Source organism: Lissotriton vulgaris, chromosome 8 (assembly GCF_964263255.1).
Source record: "Lissotriton vulgaris chromosome 8, aLisVul1.2, whole genome shotgun sequence".
In the NCBI taxonomy this organism is placed as follows: domain Eukaryota; kingdom Metazoa; phylum Chordata; class Amphibia; order Caudata; family Salamandridae; genus Lissotriton; species Lissotriton vulgaris.
Window position 1 is genome coordinate 1,302,308,701 of NC_141696.1, and position 16,577 is coordinate 1,302,325,277.

Sequence of the window (16,577 nt, forward strand, 5' to 3'; positions counted from 1 at the left end):
CTCTACATACTGAGATACAGTCAGTTAATTGTCCCTCTCAAGCCCAAAGGACTTGAGCATAGTTGTCCTGGTGAAGTCTTATTATTAACAGGGCAAGCAATGTTTCGAGAACACCCAACCTCCTGGAAGAGTCCCATAGCAACCCCCTAGCGACTTTGTCGAAGGCAGTCCTAAGATCTACAAAAGCTATGTATAGATGGGTGTCTCAACTTAGTATACTTCCAGATAATTATAAGTCTTAAAACCCGGTGTATGGTACTGACTTTCGCTCTGAACCCTGCCTGATAGGGGTCAAGATCTCCGGGGCACCAATCCACTCTAAAGCCCTTATTAGGATGGCGGACGGCCGGACCACTGACCGCCATTGCTTAGGTCAGGAGAATACCCGAAAATGAACTGTCAGTCCCATCTGCCAAATTAGAATGAGACCGCCAAGCTGTCGAGCAAAAAGTGCCTTTTTCTACTGCAGCTTATACTGTGGACCAGGAAAAGGGCCGCAGCACAAGCTGCAGTAGAAAGAGGCACTTTGAGCACACTCATGCACCATGTGCCAGACACCACGTGGTGCCTAGCACATGGTGTGTGTATGTGTGGGGGGGCACTACATGTGCCCCCTTGGGCCACCTAGAAGTGGCATACGGGGTCTCCGCTTGGGACCCCCCACGTCCATATCTGTCTGCCTTTTCATGGCAGTGGGACAGTAATGAAAAGGCATTCGAAAGGAACATCCTAATCTCCACGGTGGTGCATGCACAGGCGCTGCCTCCATTGTAGGGATAGGATTCTGACCGCCAATCGAAGGCATCTTGGATCCTGTCTGAGGCGGTGGTCTTTCTCCCGACATTATCACTCAGACTACTTGCATCATAATGCAGCTGTCGGACCGATGTCCTGGATGTCTGGTGGACCGCCAAGGATAGCCTGTCGGTGGCAGTCCACCCGACATCTTAATGAGGGCCTAAGAGTTTGAGATTTTGTCTCACGTAGACCTTCTGTAGAATGTCTATAAGACTTATTGGCCTATGATTGCCTGGGTTTATACGATCCCACTTTTTATATATGGAGAATATTTCCGCACCTTTCCAAGTGCCGGGGATTGGAGCACCTGGGGTTACACCAGTGAAGTAGTGTGGCTCTCTGGTTAGAGGCGGCAGACCCGAGAGCAGAGGACGGCCCGGGACAAGGGTTCGATTCCCGGCGCGGCAGGTTTCTGGACCAGGGTCAGCGGACTCGATAATTCTCTCGCCTCGGTGCCCACTCTGATCAGCGATCACACTCGGCAACTCTGGGCATTAGCTTGCCTCATCTTCACTAACGGCCCCACCAGACCGCCGGGGATGCCTGGTCTCACCCTGGAGATACCCATTAAGGGACCATCTCTCAGGGAAGCCAGGAAGGGTTTCGCAGCGGTCGAAGCGCCTTGGGACCCTACGGGTAAGTAGTGCGCTATATAAATGCCAATACATTTACATTTACATTTACATTTACACCGTTGCAAAGAAATTTAACATAGGAGACACAAACTAATAAATCATGGGACAGTAGTTCACCCAGGATTTTATCCAACCCAGGTGCCTTGCCTAGTTTTAGGATTACATCGTTCATTGTTTTTTGCAAAAGTTAATAAACCAGTTAACATAACAACAAGCCTACATCTGAAGGCCGGCGGGGAAATAAAAGGGACAGTGGTAGAGATCATAAAACAAGAGTGACGAGGGTGGAGGGTGAAGAGGTACAAGAAGTACACACATTTATTAGCGAGGTGGGAGATGATGGAGGGATAAGTAGGTAGATGCTCACACAAATCAATGCCTCACATTCCAGTTCATATACCAGGTCAGCCACAGAGGAAGGGCTAGACTGTGTCGGGAACTTCCACTGTAAGGTGAAGCACTCGTAGATTTGTTGGTAAGGTGAGTTCTCAGAAGCTTTGGAACAAAAATCTCAAACAGGGCCCCCAGGTCTTCTCAAACTGTTCTACAAAGGTCACCAGCTTCTTCTTATACATAAGGTTCCGAAGTTTATGGAACCAAGCAGTATGCGTGGCCACACATCCATGCCCCATTTTGATAGTAGGATTTGTTTAGCTACACAGACTGCCAGAGTGATGGCTCTCCCTCCTAAGGATTCTGAAGGATAGGTCAATGTATTGGGGAGACCTAGAAGGATATAACTGGGGAAGCATGGTATGTCAGTATTAAACATCTGATCGATATCTGCAAGTATGTCCGTCCAATTGTGATGTAATTTGGAACAGTGCCACAGTACATGGGACATAGTACCCAAGCTATTGCTTGCAGTGGTGCCAACAACAATCCCCTCCACGTTTCCATCCGGCTGTGCTTGCAGGTGTATAGTGTCATATAGATATGCTTTGCCTTCACACTGTGTTAAGTTAGCATGAGCTTATTAGGAGTTTAAATGCCATTTTACCTTTCTGCTGCTTCTGCACACGGCACATATTGTTATTAGAGCTTTGAGCCTCGTAGAATATTTTGCTTCACACAAGAATAATATGTTTTACTATTGTATCACCATTGCTTGGTAAGCTATGTCTGTACAGTGAGTGCCGAGGCCTTCAAGGTTATTTCAACACAGTGGTTGTTGTGAGGTCTGATCTTCGCACGTTCTAGACATAACATACATGCAGCTGCGGCTAATTCTGGCTTTAGGCGCGTTTGATATTGCACTGCACAGAGCACACACACACACTTGATGATGCTTTGCATGCAGAGAGCTGGTGGAAGATGATGTGATCCCTTTCCACTAGGATCAGAGGTATGGGGCCGCCCTTCTAAAACCCAAAGAGACCTTCTTTAGATATAATATAATATACTAGCAAGGGAGGGTAAGATTTAGGTGCTATTTAGCCTTCTTCCCTCTAGCATTTTACCATTCTTTCTCCATTTGTATTCTATGGACTAGTAACTATGCTGATTACATTGTTTCTTATAATATGTTTGCTTGTATTAGCTAAGATATTGCGCTTGAGAATACTGCATTAGAAATTAACATTTCAAACGTGCATGTGGCTTCATTGACTCCTCGTTCTGGATTGATATGTTAGTATACCGAAAGAGTGTTCATGTGTTCCACGTTACCTGAGGTGTTCTTAGTCCATGTTCTGGGTTGTCTAAACATTGGGAGTTTGTAAGAACCAAGGAGACACTGATTGCTAGTCTGGTAGGGTATTTTGGGTACTAAGGTGAGTTTTGGCACACCCTAATTCACTGAGGTTCCAAGTCTCTATGCACAGTTCTGTGTAGGAGCAGAATCCCTGCGACAATAGTACCAATAGTGGGCAACTTTAAGTAGAGTTTTCGTTCCTGAAGCGCTGCAGGCACAGATGCTGGCCAGTCGCAAGATATCGGACTACTCTTTATCAGAGAACTGCTGCTCACACTCCAGTTCCCATTTGGGGGGGGGCAGGTGAGGCGGTAGTGTTGGGGATAGTGTTAAGGAAAGCATAAATGTCAGACAGGATACACTTGTCATCGTGCCTAGAGAGGAACCACCTATCAAAAGGCGTGTGTGGTCTACTCGCAAGTGGGCGTATTAGTGTGAGGGTTACCCAGGGTTGGATAGCATTGTAGTGCCAATACATGGAATGCGGTAATCCAAAGTCTGCCTTCAGTTAAAAGAAGTCTAATCGTCCCTGTACTGCATTAACTTAAAGCAGGCACTGCTGGATGTACTTTTAACTCTTTTACATATTTTGTTCCATTCATTTTTAGTAAGCAGTTTATCTATGATGGTTAAATATCTTTCATATGCCGCAATGAAGCTCCTCCTACATCTTGCCTGTGGGCTCTATATATAAATAATAGTAAACTCTCCTGCACCCTCCCATTGCCAACAAAGTTACAGCTACAAAAAAAAACCTGCAGTGGTGGTCATCGCGAGAAATTCTTTTTTTTTTTGGGCTCACCTTCTGGTAATCTTGAACTCTAACACTGGGAGCCAACTATACAGTTCCCAGAGTATGGGACATAACCCCTAAAATATGTAGAAATATGCTTAACCAGAATTGGCAAATGTAACTTTCCTATAAGGTCAATGGAAAGTTAAATGTCACTTGTGGACTGCAAAACTTATTGGGACCTCCACTACAGTGGCAGAGAAAACATGGCTTTAGTCCAAGCCTGATAGCAATAGCTATACCCTGCTGTTTAGACCTGTTAATAATACCCATTTGACAGGTGGAAAAACAGATTTTAAAACACCCCTAAGTGCACCTTGCTGCACACAAGGTATGGTGCATAATATTTAAGAGTGAAATGTGTGGGATATTAAAGACGGCATGTTACCCAAGTGACTAGGTCCAAAACACATTGTCAGTGGCCAGGATGTAGCCGGCACATAGGAAAAGTCAAAGTATAGATTATACACTTTATATCTTTTGACTTGTACCACCCACAGACTCCACTCAAAGGCTTATTTTTATATAAATCTAATTAAATGGCAAAGTCGGGTTTTTCTTAAGTGTATTGGAAATGTAACTGTTAAATAGTTAAGTCAGGCAAGGTAAACCTTCAGAATATAATTTATTCTTGAATTCAAGCCCAACACACCGGCTGGAGGAGGGCGTAAGCGTCGCAGCCGGTCAAGTCAGAAAGCAACCAACTGTCACTTGTAAACTGTCATAGGGTAGAGTATCAGCTGGCATTCTAGAATGCCAGCTGATGTCATAGCAGGGTAAGCGCGAGGGCAGGGAGCCTAAGGGGGACAAGCTACCGGCTAAATCTATTACAGTGCAACACAACACATCTCCTTCCCAATAGGTGAGAAGAGGTACATGGATTGCTGGAAGAGAGCATATAAAGTATGTTCAAACAAACAGCCTAATTATTCACATGCAAAGTCTTTGAACTGGTTAGGCATAACAATTGTGCGTCCACATCTACTGGTAGTGTTTCCTTCTCACAGGACCTTTCTTGGGATCCTGTTCTTCCTCTGACTGTTCAGTACCCTCGCACTGGAAGAATCAACAGAATCACTGCTGCTGAAATCTCTGTTTTCCCCTATAGATTCTATGAGATTCTGGTTGGAGAGAACATAGGCTGCTGCGGATTGGGTAAGCCCCTGCTTACTATTCTCCTCTCCCGCTTTCTCAGACTCTTCTTCAAATAACCAGTTAAAGTTTATCTGCTTATCGTAATCTTCACATATGTCCTCCTTGGCTAGTCTGTCTGTTCCAAAGTCTTCTACTCTTTCTCTATCCCTAATGTTTTTCCTCTCACATGTGGATAGTGCAGAAGCATGCCACACTTTCCCATCACTGAAGGGAAGAATTACAAAATACTTTCTCAACAACTAATGGCTGTGTAAATCTGTTCTGCCCTTTTTCAATGAGTCCACTTCTTTTTATCCTTACTGTATCTCCTTATTTGACAGTGATTGGTTTATATCCATGTTTTATGTCAAAACGTCTTTTGCATTCATTTTGTGCCTTTTGTACATTTTCCTGGCCAACTACGCAGAGCACTCAGCTTTTATAGTTGTCTTGAGCCAACCCACATTATCTTTGGATAATGGTGTTCTACCTCTCATCAGTTCAAAAGGGCTGAAGCTTGTGCTCTCCCCGGGTGTTATCCTGTATGCCCAAATCATTTTCTTTACTTCCATTTTCCAACATAGCCCATTGTTGTTGGCTAGTTGTATAGTACCTTTGATTACTCTGTCAAATCTTTCCACAGCTCCGTTGCCTGCTGGATGATATACGGAAGTGGTTTTGTGAGTTATCCCATTCCTATCTATGAATTTCTTGAATACTACAGATGTGAATTGTCTACCATTGTCATTTACAATCGTTTTGGGTATCCCTTCTCTTGTGAAAACACTGTCGAGAAACATGACAATGTCATTTGCTTCGACTTTGTGAAATACCTAGATCTCCGGCCATTTTGAAAAATGGTCCACCAGAACCACAACATACACATTTTCTCCCTGGTACCGTAAGGGGCCCATAACGACTATGCCCACTCTCTCCCACAGCATACCCAGGCAAGACAAAGGATGCAAGGGTGATTTCGGTGTAACTTGAGATTTGTCAGAATTTGCACATTGGACACCGTCCCTGAACTTTCTCTCGATTTCTAAGTCACAACCTGGCCACCAGTACCAACATTTTATTCTTTGTTTTGTCTTGTTGATGCCCATATGCCCCTCGTGGCAAATTTGCACGATTCTGCCTCTTAGTGTTTCCGGCGGTATTACCTTCCCTTGTCTCAAAAGGAGTCCCCCCTCAACAGATAATTAATTTCTGAGTTCCCAGCATGGTTTCAACTCTTTCTTGACCAGCTTATTGCTGGGCCAACCATTTACAATTAGTTTGTTTACTTCCTGTAACACCTTATCCTGCTCATATTCCATCAACCATACGAATGCTGGGGAACTCTTCACTGATGTTCGCCACACAAAATTCATCCTCTTTGCATTCCCCCTCACTACCTCCAGGTAGGAGTAAATGGCTGAGAAAGTCTGCTACTACATTCCTGGCACCAGGCAGATACTGTACATCGTAATTTTAGTCTAACAGTCTGACAGACAAACGTGCCAACCTCAGAGATGCATTATACAATCCCTTAAATGAAAGTACCTTTGTGAGTGGTTTGTGATCACACCGCAAAGTTACTCTTTTACCCCAAATATTTTGGCGGAAATACTCCAAACCCCACACACACACCAATGCCTCGCGCTCAATCACCGAGTATCTTTCCTCGGTGGGGGTGAGTGACCGTGATGCAAAGGCAATTGTTACTTCATCACCTGTTAATTCGATCTCCTAACCCCTTACGACTTGTATCCGGCGTAACCACGCTATTGAGACTCGGGTCAAAACCTTGTAGGGGTGGTGAGTCGCAAATTTTGCGTTTAAGAGCCCCAAATGCCTTGTTGCAGTACGGTGACCAATCAAACTTGTTTTTAGATTCCAGTAATTGTCTAATGTCATATTTCTTTGTTGAAAAAATCCTCACAAACTTTGAATAGAATTCTACCAGCCCTAAGAAGACTCTCAGTTCCTCTTTTGTTTGTGGCAGTGGTGCATCCCTAATGGCGTTAACGAATTCCTTCTTAGGTTTTTTGCCCTCTGGTGTGATTTCATGTCCCAGGTATGTTACTTTCTTCTCTGCGAACCTGCACTTCGCATACTTTGCGGTCAAACCACATTTTTGTAAGATATTTAGTACTTGTGTCAACTTCTGTTCACGGTCAATTTGATTTTTCCCCTTCAATAGGATGTCATCTTGGAAGATGAGCACATTTTTTACACCTTTAAAAATGTCATGCATGAGTCTTTGAAATAATGCTGCCGCCGATGCCAGCCCAAAAGGTACTCTCCTAAACCTATAACACCCGAATGGCGATAAGAAAGTGGTGAGGCACCTGCTGTCCGGATGTAAAGGAACCTGGTGGTACGCTGCGGTTGAGTCAATTGTTGAGAATACCTTCATATCTTTTGTCAAGGACAGCATTTCATTTATTTTAGGCAGCGGATATTGGTCTATTATAATACTTTTGTTTAGATCGCGTAATTCTATGCATAATCTCAACTTGCCATTGGGCTTGCAGGCTACCACCAAGGGTGCTACCCATTCAGATGATTCCGTTGGTTCAATGATGCCCACCTCAAGTAGCACACCTAGCTGCATCTTGACCTCCTCTCTTGAATGGTATGTGTTGCACCTTATGTATGTTTGGCACAACATCTTCTTTTAGTTTTATTTTGTGTTGACCCCCTTGAAATAGCTGAACCAAGTACTTTATCTGGAGATTCCATGCTCTGTCCTAGTGCGTTCTGAAATTTCTCTCGCCAAACCTTTCGTTTGACTATTGTACAGGGTGAGCCTGATCCGCTACACTTTCAATGCTCACTCCTCCAATTCCAACTTTGCCCATAGGTTTCCTCTTATCTTTCTCTTTTTCTCGATTCTCAGATTCCTCATTCACATTAAGCACGCACAAGTTATAATCAGACTCGTCAGAGGAATCCCCTTCGTATTCTGCGCTTCCCTCAACCAATCGGACTCTTGCACTCATTTTTCTGTGACACACTTTCTGAAAATGCCCCACTATTCCGCATTTGCTATATCTGGTGGAAGTACTTTATTCGATAAAATTTCATCATAAAAGTATACAATCTTATACAGTTAAAAAAGATAAAAACAAGAACCCACCAATCCTTGTGTACAAACATTAACACGTTAAAACCACAATGCTAAAAGCGATAAGATATACAATAAAAACAGATACATGACAGCCTAAAATCATCCTAACATAAATCCATCTAACAATCAGGTTGATAAGGGGGTGGATTTTACCCTCTGCATACGTGTCTGCCAAGCACTACCCAAGAATTTGGCTACCCCACACACCATGGCAAGGGAAGACGTGTCGGTGCTGAGGACCCAAAAGGCCGTTTTATGACACCTGAGGCCCAGCCCCAAGCATAATGGTTTTAAACATATCTTCCTTGCACCCCTGTAGGCCGGGCAAGCGAAAAATAAATGAGCCACAGACTCTTTGGGGGCTGCACACCCAGGACAGGATTTTGGTACACTGCCTGGGTTGTTCCACCCAGAGGTGAAATCATTCACCGGGAGGGTCCCAAACCTGAGTTTTAGGTAGAGTGATCTATCCAATGGTTTTTCTATAAAATCTAGGAAGGGTTCAAGTTTCCTTGCCAATTTAAACTCAAGGAACCGCTCTGTAAGGGGACCCCCTGCACCTCTAGATGTGGCCTCCTCCTGAACCCAATCCCAGTAAAGTTTTTTAATCACTAGCTTAGATGGGGGTGTTTGGCTCATCCATGATTCACTCAGGCCCAATTATAAAACCAGCTGCCTCAAATTGCTCAACCACTTGATCTTATTCCCCGAGTTGAGCAAAAGAAGTTCGTCTAGAACTGCTGCGTAGTTATGGAGCTCCCGGGTCCTTCTGAGTCGTACCCAGAAAAGTAGCGGCCGCAAGCGAACTACATCTTTTAAAGAGCGCCTGCCCATATCTTGCCGTAGTGGATTTAGGGGAGTAGAAACTGGAAGGGTCACCAGGTTTCTCAAGAACTTATTTTCAGATGTAACTAGATCAATTATGTTCTCGGACCCCCACAGCTCGGATCCGTACAGTGCTGACGGTAATGCTTGGCCTTCATACACAGCGAGAGCCGGTGCTACAGGTTTACTCGTTGACTCCCGCTGTTCCCTCAAAATAGCCCCTGACACTCTTTTATGATTTAAAAGCATTTTGGCAAAATTATCTTTCCAATTCATCCGGCTATTAACCCTGACCCCCAAATAGTCGAATGAATCTACCAACTCCAAGGGGGCACCATTAAGCGAAACATTGTTCCTGAATCTCTTGGATTTTGAGATAGCATAATTCCATTCCCCTCATGAAGTTTCACAATAAATCCCAAGAGAGACCCCAGGAAACCCATCTTCTCTAGGATATCCCACAGCCTGGCACGAGGGACTAGATCAAAAGCTGTTTTGAGATCTATAAATGCCAGGTCGAGGCTACCTTTACCGATGGTCACGGCCTTCCAATAGATCGCAAAAAATCGGAAGACCTGATCCATCGTGCCCACTTTTTGTCTAAAACCCGCTTGAAAATGGGAAAGGATATTCTCCTCTTCCATCCAGACACCCACCCTGGAGATGATGACCCTGCCCACCACCTTCTGGATCACGTCTATTAGACTGATCGGTCTGTAGTTGGCAGGGTCATCTCTCGTCCCCTTCTTATACACGATTACAACCTCTGCTCCCATCCACGAATCCGGCTCTGGGTAGCACTTAGAGATCAAATTCATTGTTAGGGCGATAAGTCTGGCCCAGACTACAGGTTCGTCCAGAAGGAGGTCCCCAGGTAGCCCGTCCGGGCCCGCCGCCTTCCCCGGGGTTAGATGTTTAATGGCCAATGTTACCTCGGTGGTCAAAAATGGTTCTACGAGCACCGATGGCACTTGGCCCTCGCTGTCAGAGGCTGAGGGCGAGGGGCGTATCACATCTGCTTCACCATACAAAGCCAGGAAGTGGAAATACCATTGTTGTTCTGTTATATGATTACTAATGGTACCCATGCTCCGCCGCCTGGCTTTATTAATCAAATCCCAGAACAGTGAAGAATTCTTCATATGGGCTGCAGATTTAAGGTCCTGCCAATGTTGTTCTTCCCACTCACGTTTGGCTAGCACTAATGACCTGGCATAATCCTTCCTAGCCGCTCTAACTAGTGATGGATTCTTTTTAAGCAGGGCGGCTGATAGCTCCTTCCTTTTTTCCCTGCACTGGTCCGTGTACCAAGGGTTACTGTGTTTTGCCTGTTTATGGTTCAGTTTACACTTATTGCCCTGAGTGGAGAAATAGTGGCCCACTTTCTCTATTGCATTTTTATAGGCCAGAGAGAAAGACGGGCCCTGAACACTGTCATTTGCTAATTCGAATTCCTCTAGGTCTACAATCAGATCTGCTAAATGAACCTTAATCCTATTGAGATTCCCTTCCTGGGATTGAACCTTATCCCATTTCAGTCTACGATTGGAATTAAAGGGGACGACCTCCTTGGTTGTCCTCAGGGGGGCTTTAGTCACAATTCCATTTAATGTGCCCCACCATAACTTCGTACATAAGGGGTTGTGGTCACTGTCCTGAGAAGGTACCACCTCCATGTCAATTAGATCTCGCCACAAGGTGACGTCAAGTAGGATATAATCTATTCTCGACGGGCCATTAAGCCTATTAAAGGTGTTTTCCCCGTCGCGGTCTGAGCTTGTCCTGCCATTTAGCGCTCTTAGGTAGTATTCCATGGTCAGGGCATTAATCTGTATTGCCCTTGGAGACCATTTTCTGATTGGTGCTAATGACAGGGCCGGTATAGACCATCTAGAGTCCTCCTCCTCTGTACCCAGGGGATCATCCCTACTTAGGGGTTCAAATGTACAGTTGAAATCCCCTCCCACTATGATTTTGGAGAGCGGGGGGCATTTAGCTAATACCTGCTCAAGGGTCGCTATTGTACTTGACATTTGATCCCCTGGGGACCCTCTTGAATAAACATTGAATAGGTCTATCCTACTCCCCTTGTTGTTCCCTGAGAATGTAAGATATATTAGCATTTGCTATATTCGAATATTAGAATATAGCATTTGCTATATTTGACATTGCGTGCAGAACATTTCCAGTCATTTGCCAGATGTCTGTGGCTTCCGCATCGGTAACATTTTCTTTGCAGCCCATCTTTTTCTCCCCTTTCCTATCATATATCGCACTTTCTCTGCTTTTGCTCCTGCTTTTATCTTTTTGCCTTATCCTGTTACCACTTATTTTAGCCACTACATTAGGTTCCACCTCCTTAGTTTTACTCTCATTAATTATTGCCTTGGCACACCTTACTGTCAATTCTGATCGCTTTACTATTTCTATCACATCATTAAGTGTTTTTTCTCCTTTAGCCCATAGCACATCCTGAATATTTGGGTTAGCTGCACACATTACGATCTGGTCTCTAATTAATCCATCATGCAGTTCCCCAAATTTGCATGTAAGCACCAAATTTTTAAGTATTGAAACATAGTCTTCTACACTTTCCTCTTTCTCTTGTTTGCGGTGGCAAAATTTATATCGGTTCACTGCAACACAGACAGTAGGCTTGTAATAACTGTCTATATCTTCCAATGCATTTGTAAACAAATCACCCTGTTCACCTTCCCGTACCTTCTTGTTAATTTTATTGTACACCTTAAGTCCACCAGCCCCCAAACAATGTAGCAAAATTGTCTTTTTTTCCTCAAGCTTAAGTGGTTCATCCTCATCATCACATGTAGAAATGTAGTTATTGAAATACTCGCGCCATTCCTCCCATTTCAATGGCGGCTCGCCAGAAACTGCCAAAAACGCTTGCAGGGGTGACAAATTGTTACTACTAGCCATAATCTATAGAGATTGCAATGCACAGTTATGTATTTCAGATGTGGTCCGCGGTCCGTAATTTGCTTCTTAAACAGATCTCTTTAAGTTTCCTTTCACTTACAACACAAATATATTTATAAAATTCTTTTTTCTCTCCCCTGCAATTCTCACTTGTATTGCTCTCGTTTTAATATCTTGCCCGTCGAAGCCGCAGAACAATGCGCTCACTCATTCCCAGGTTTCGTGCCTCCTTATTTCAACTTTTTGTGAAACTGGCATGCCACTTTCTTCGCTGTAACTGTTTCCCAAAATAGTGGCACGTTTGCATGCTCATGTCACATTTAAGACTGTACCGCTGACCTTATCTTCTCCCAATATGGCTTCCGCGCAGCTCGCTTATGTCAGCGAATCACGCTAGCCTAAACTTCGCCGCAGTCTCTTGTGAAGATCTTCTCAAATATCATCTAAGCCAGCCTTGACACACTTCATTAACCGATCACCACAATACCGACTCTCTTTTCATTGAATATCTTTCTGCCGTTAGTCACTGCCACTCTCAGCGATGCTGGTTTTCCACTTTTCATTCATGCTCCAGTCTCCGTTCCTCACCTCACATATTTTTGGCAATTCTGAATATTTTACACCTCTATAATATGCGCTCTGGATCAGAAATATCCTTACTTTTGTGCTTCTTTTTAAATTCCTCTTTGCTGATTCCTTGTTCCGCTCCTGAAAGGATCATTACATTCAAAATCTTTTTCTTTTTCGCATGGATACTCCTGTGCGTCGTCTTCTTCACCTCGTCGCCATAAATGTTAAGTAGTTAACTCAGGCAAGGTAAGACTTTAGAATATAATTTATTCTTGAATTCAAGTACAACACACCGGCTGGAGGAGGGCGTAAGCGTCGCAGCCGGCCAAGTCAGAAAGCAACCAACTGTCACTTGTAAACTGTCATAGGCTAGAGTATCGGCTGGCATTCTAGAATGCCAGCTGATGTCATAGCAGGGTAAGCGCGAGGGCAGGGGAGGCGCATGGAGGGGGACGGGAGCATAAGGGGGACAAGCTACCGGCTAAATCTATTACAGTGCAACACAACAGTAACTTTTATTAGAACACTGGAATGTTGAGGGCTCCACTGAAGACAATGGAGCAGCATCAGACTTATATTGTCTGGTATAAGCCTGAGCTCCAACATTCCAATGTTTATCTTTCTGTTTCTCCCTTTTTAATTTAGAACATTCCACACTCAATGGGTAGAATGCCTTATAGCTCTTCTGTCTCAGGCTTTTACCCACTGTTAAAGGCCCCACCTTCGTTAATGGCCCTCACCACATATAACTTGGGTTCAGGGGTTTTAACAACCAGTATAGCCCTCTCCAGCAGGCTATAAAGCTATAGAAAGTTACCTTTTCTCTGTCAGAAGCGGCTGGCTGCTTATTTGCATTAGGTCTCCAACAACTGCTCAGCCATACTTAGCATAAATTAGGAGTGAAAGAAGTGTGAAAACTGCTTCCAGGGCAGAGACATGGCGTGCGTGCGGGGAGATGTTTTCTTCCCCCAGAAGGAAGAACAGTAGGGTTCGGCCCAAGAATGGAACATACTCTAAAGTGACCTTCTCTGTCATAAGTAAATGTCAAGCGACACCGGGAAAGGACCCAGCTTTTGTCCCCCTTGTCAGGCTGGTACCAAACCCAGTGGGAGGAAGCTACCCCCAGAAACGATTTCAAGGGATAACAGCCGAGGGTACTGATCATGACCCTAGTCACACCTCTGGGTGGGCACACAGGTTCTTTACAAGAGGAGAAGGGTATGCCTTCTAGGAGAGTGAGGCACACTGTGGGACTGTCTGCAGAAGGGCAAACAGGAGCTGTTGAAAAAAGTGGGAAGGGTAGCCCCAGCAACTTTTACCTTATTGGTTAGGTAGTGTCCAGGAGCCCTCCCACTCCACCCAATAACTGGAGCCAGGCATAAAGGCGGCACCTCCTCAAAACACTTTCTGAAACTCCGAAAGATCAGAAGAGGTCTGGACATGGTGCCTGTGAATAAAAGGAGCAGTGAAGGACTGGCCTGCTCCCTCTTGTGCCCAGGACAAAGAATGGACTCGGCGGGTCAGCTTGGTGTGTGGTTACAGAAACACCACAAGCTGGAAGAGGTCTTTTTCCAGAAGGTAACTGGATGACCCAGAGTGGCAATTGGTCCTGGAGTGGACTGTGCTGCTGGCACCCAAGGCTCTTTAAGTGTCATCCCCAGAAGTCCTGGGTCTTAGAAGTGTACTCCTGTTATTTTTTTGCCACTAGACAAAAGTCTGGAAACTTTGAAAAACTTTTCGTCTAGAGCGCCAGCGGGACCTGCAGGATAAAGTATCCAAACTGCAGTTTCACCGTGTCGGACTGCATTTTAGTCCTATCCCAGTCAAGGATCCCAGCACCTGAAAAAAAAGTCTAAGTTCCATTTTTTGTTGGAATGTAAATCCTTTTTAGCAAGCAATCTCCAAAGGTTCAAACAGACCAACCTGCTTCAACTATCCAGCATTCGGTTCCACAGCAGCAGCTACAATTTCAGCAGCAGCCGGCTCAAGGAGAACTTTTCTTCTCAAAATTGAAAAAGGCCCTTTCTGCATTGAGACTTAAAAACTTTTTGACTTTGACAGACACCAATCCACTCGTTGTATCCATCTAGGGACCCATCGTGGATGGCTTCAAATTGCATCTAGGTCCAGGTCTACTGCTTCCACAGGCACCCGATTGGGCAGTATTTACACTTAAATCTTTAAAAATGCATATCTCTGGTTCCTCTTATTGGATTATTGTTGTTTTGTTCTTACTTTTCAATAAGATTTTTGTTTGCTTTAAAAATTTGCTGTGGAACTTTATTCTGTTTTGTATAACTTTTTCTATTGTATGCACAGATTAAATACCTAACACATTGCCTTTGGATTTAAGCCGGACCGATTTGTGTCATGTTATCAGGGATTGAGCATAGGTTTATTTAATTTAATTTGTGTAATGTCTAGCAGATTATGGCCTTATCATTGAGGTGGACACTGGTCCACCTTATATAATAAACCACTTTCCTGTAGTTACCATAGCCTGTATGATGTCTGGGACTTCTGGGACTGTCTTCCCTACTTCTCTTACTATCTGGGACAATGCAAGCATATTGAAAGATCTGTCCTATTCTAAAGTGCTCCTGTGCTTCCATATGTGATAAATTATCTGTGTGGGAACAAGACGCCAAGTAACTTACATGCCCATTTTCCATTTCCACATCAACATTTGGTCTGCCTTTTTTCCCTCCCAGATCTGATACACCTGTCTAATTACGTATGGCAAGTGACTTGAGATTCATACACCCATCATGAAAATGTCTTTTAGCGGTGTATCATTGTGTGTTCCTCTCAGCAGTGTTATTATCTAGTTTCCCTAGTCATCTAACCAACGAGCTGCAGCTAAGTAGCAATATAATAAAGTTACATCTCTAGGATCAATAAACCTCTACTACTCCTGGTCACCTTTACGGTTTCTAATTTGATATGCCAAGTCTTTCAGCCATATAAGAGAGGTCGGTAGCTGATCTAGTGCTTTGAATCCGATGAGTTGAATTTGATAAAGAGACCTCCGAAGTGTTAGAGGTACTGCAGCAAGACCACCATTTTTCTTATGGACACTTTGCACATCACAGACAATGGGAGAATGTTTCAGAATGTTATTGATGCTTTCAAGCCAGCTATAATTTGTTCCATTCAATGTCTGTCTTCTATGTTTGGGTAACGTATTTCCAGGTATATGAAGGCTGTGGAAACCCATTCTAGACCCAGTTTTGGGCAGTGCTCGCTTTGCATGTATGTCAACCTACCCAATTGGTACAATTTGGATCTGGCCTGGGTCATTTTGAGCACCTATATTGTTCTACATGTTTCCAATACCAAAAGTAGTATAGGAATTGCACATCAGGTTCTTAGGTATACTAATGCAGCAGCCATGCACAAGGAGACAGTTGTATGCACCATTCTTCCACGGTCTTCTCAATCTACTATCGAGTGCTTCCATAGCCAATGCAAATAGGAGAGGAAACAGTGACCACTCTGCCTCGTGCCCTTTTGTCAACGCAGTGCTGTCTGACATTATCTGTTTTAATCCTAGCTGTGGGAAATGCGAACAAGAGTCTCCCCCCGTTTTAAATAGGATGGAGCACACCCGCATGCTCTAGGTCATCCCCTATATACGTTCAACAAAGTGTACTGAAATCTTTCTCTATGACTGTAATGTAAACTTGTTTCTATCACTGGGAGCAGCTTATTAGCAAGCACTTTTATAAAACAGGATAAGGGGAACTTAATTTAACAAGTTGGGGCCAGTGTGTCGCAATTATGAATTTGTAGGCGTGGCAGCAGGAGGGCTTTAGTGGCAGGCAAAGTACCAGCAGGGCATATAGTAACATACAACAAGGTGTGAATATATACCGATATAACAACCCCGGTGTACACCATTTTACTGGACATGTTTTGGATTGGCAGCTGATCTTCAAACCCATATGAAAGACTGAGATTGTCAGACTTTTAAAACCATTCATAGCTTGATCACCACACCTGGGATGAATGTCTTGTGTACACACTCACATTTCCCACTAGCAGGAGCTTCTTTGTTCCAACGTTTGCTTCAACAAT

At 44.1% G+C, this 16,577-nt stretch overlaps 1 protein-coding gene across 1 annotated transcript in view; it reads right to left on the bottom strand.

The window, feature by feature from the left end:
• The window catches only part of DDX10 (DEAD-box helicase 10), an 832,256-nt gene that overhangs the window by 719,918 nt on the left and 95,761 nt on the right, over window positions 1–16,577 (bottom strand). The gene's annotated exons all lie outside the window — the stretch shown is intronic.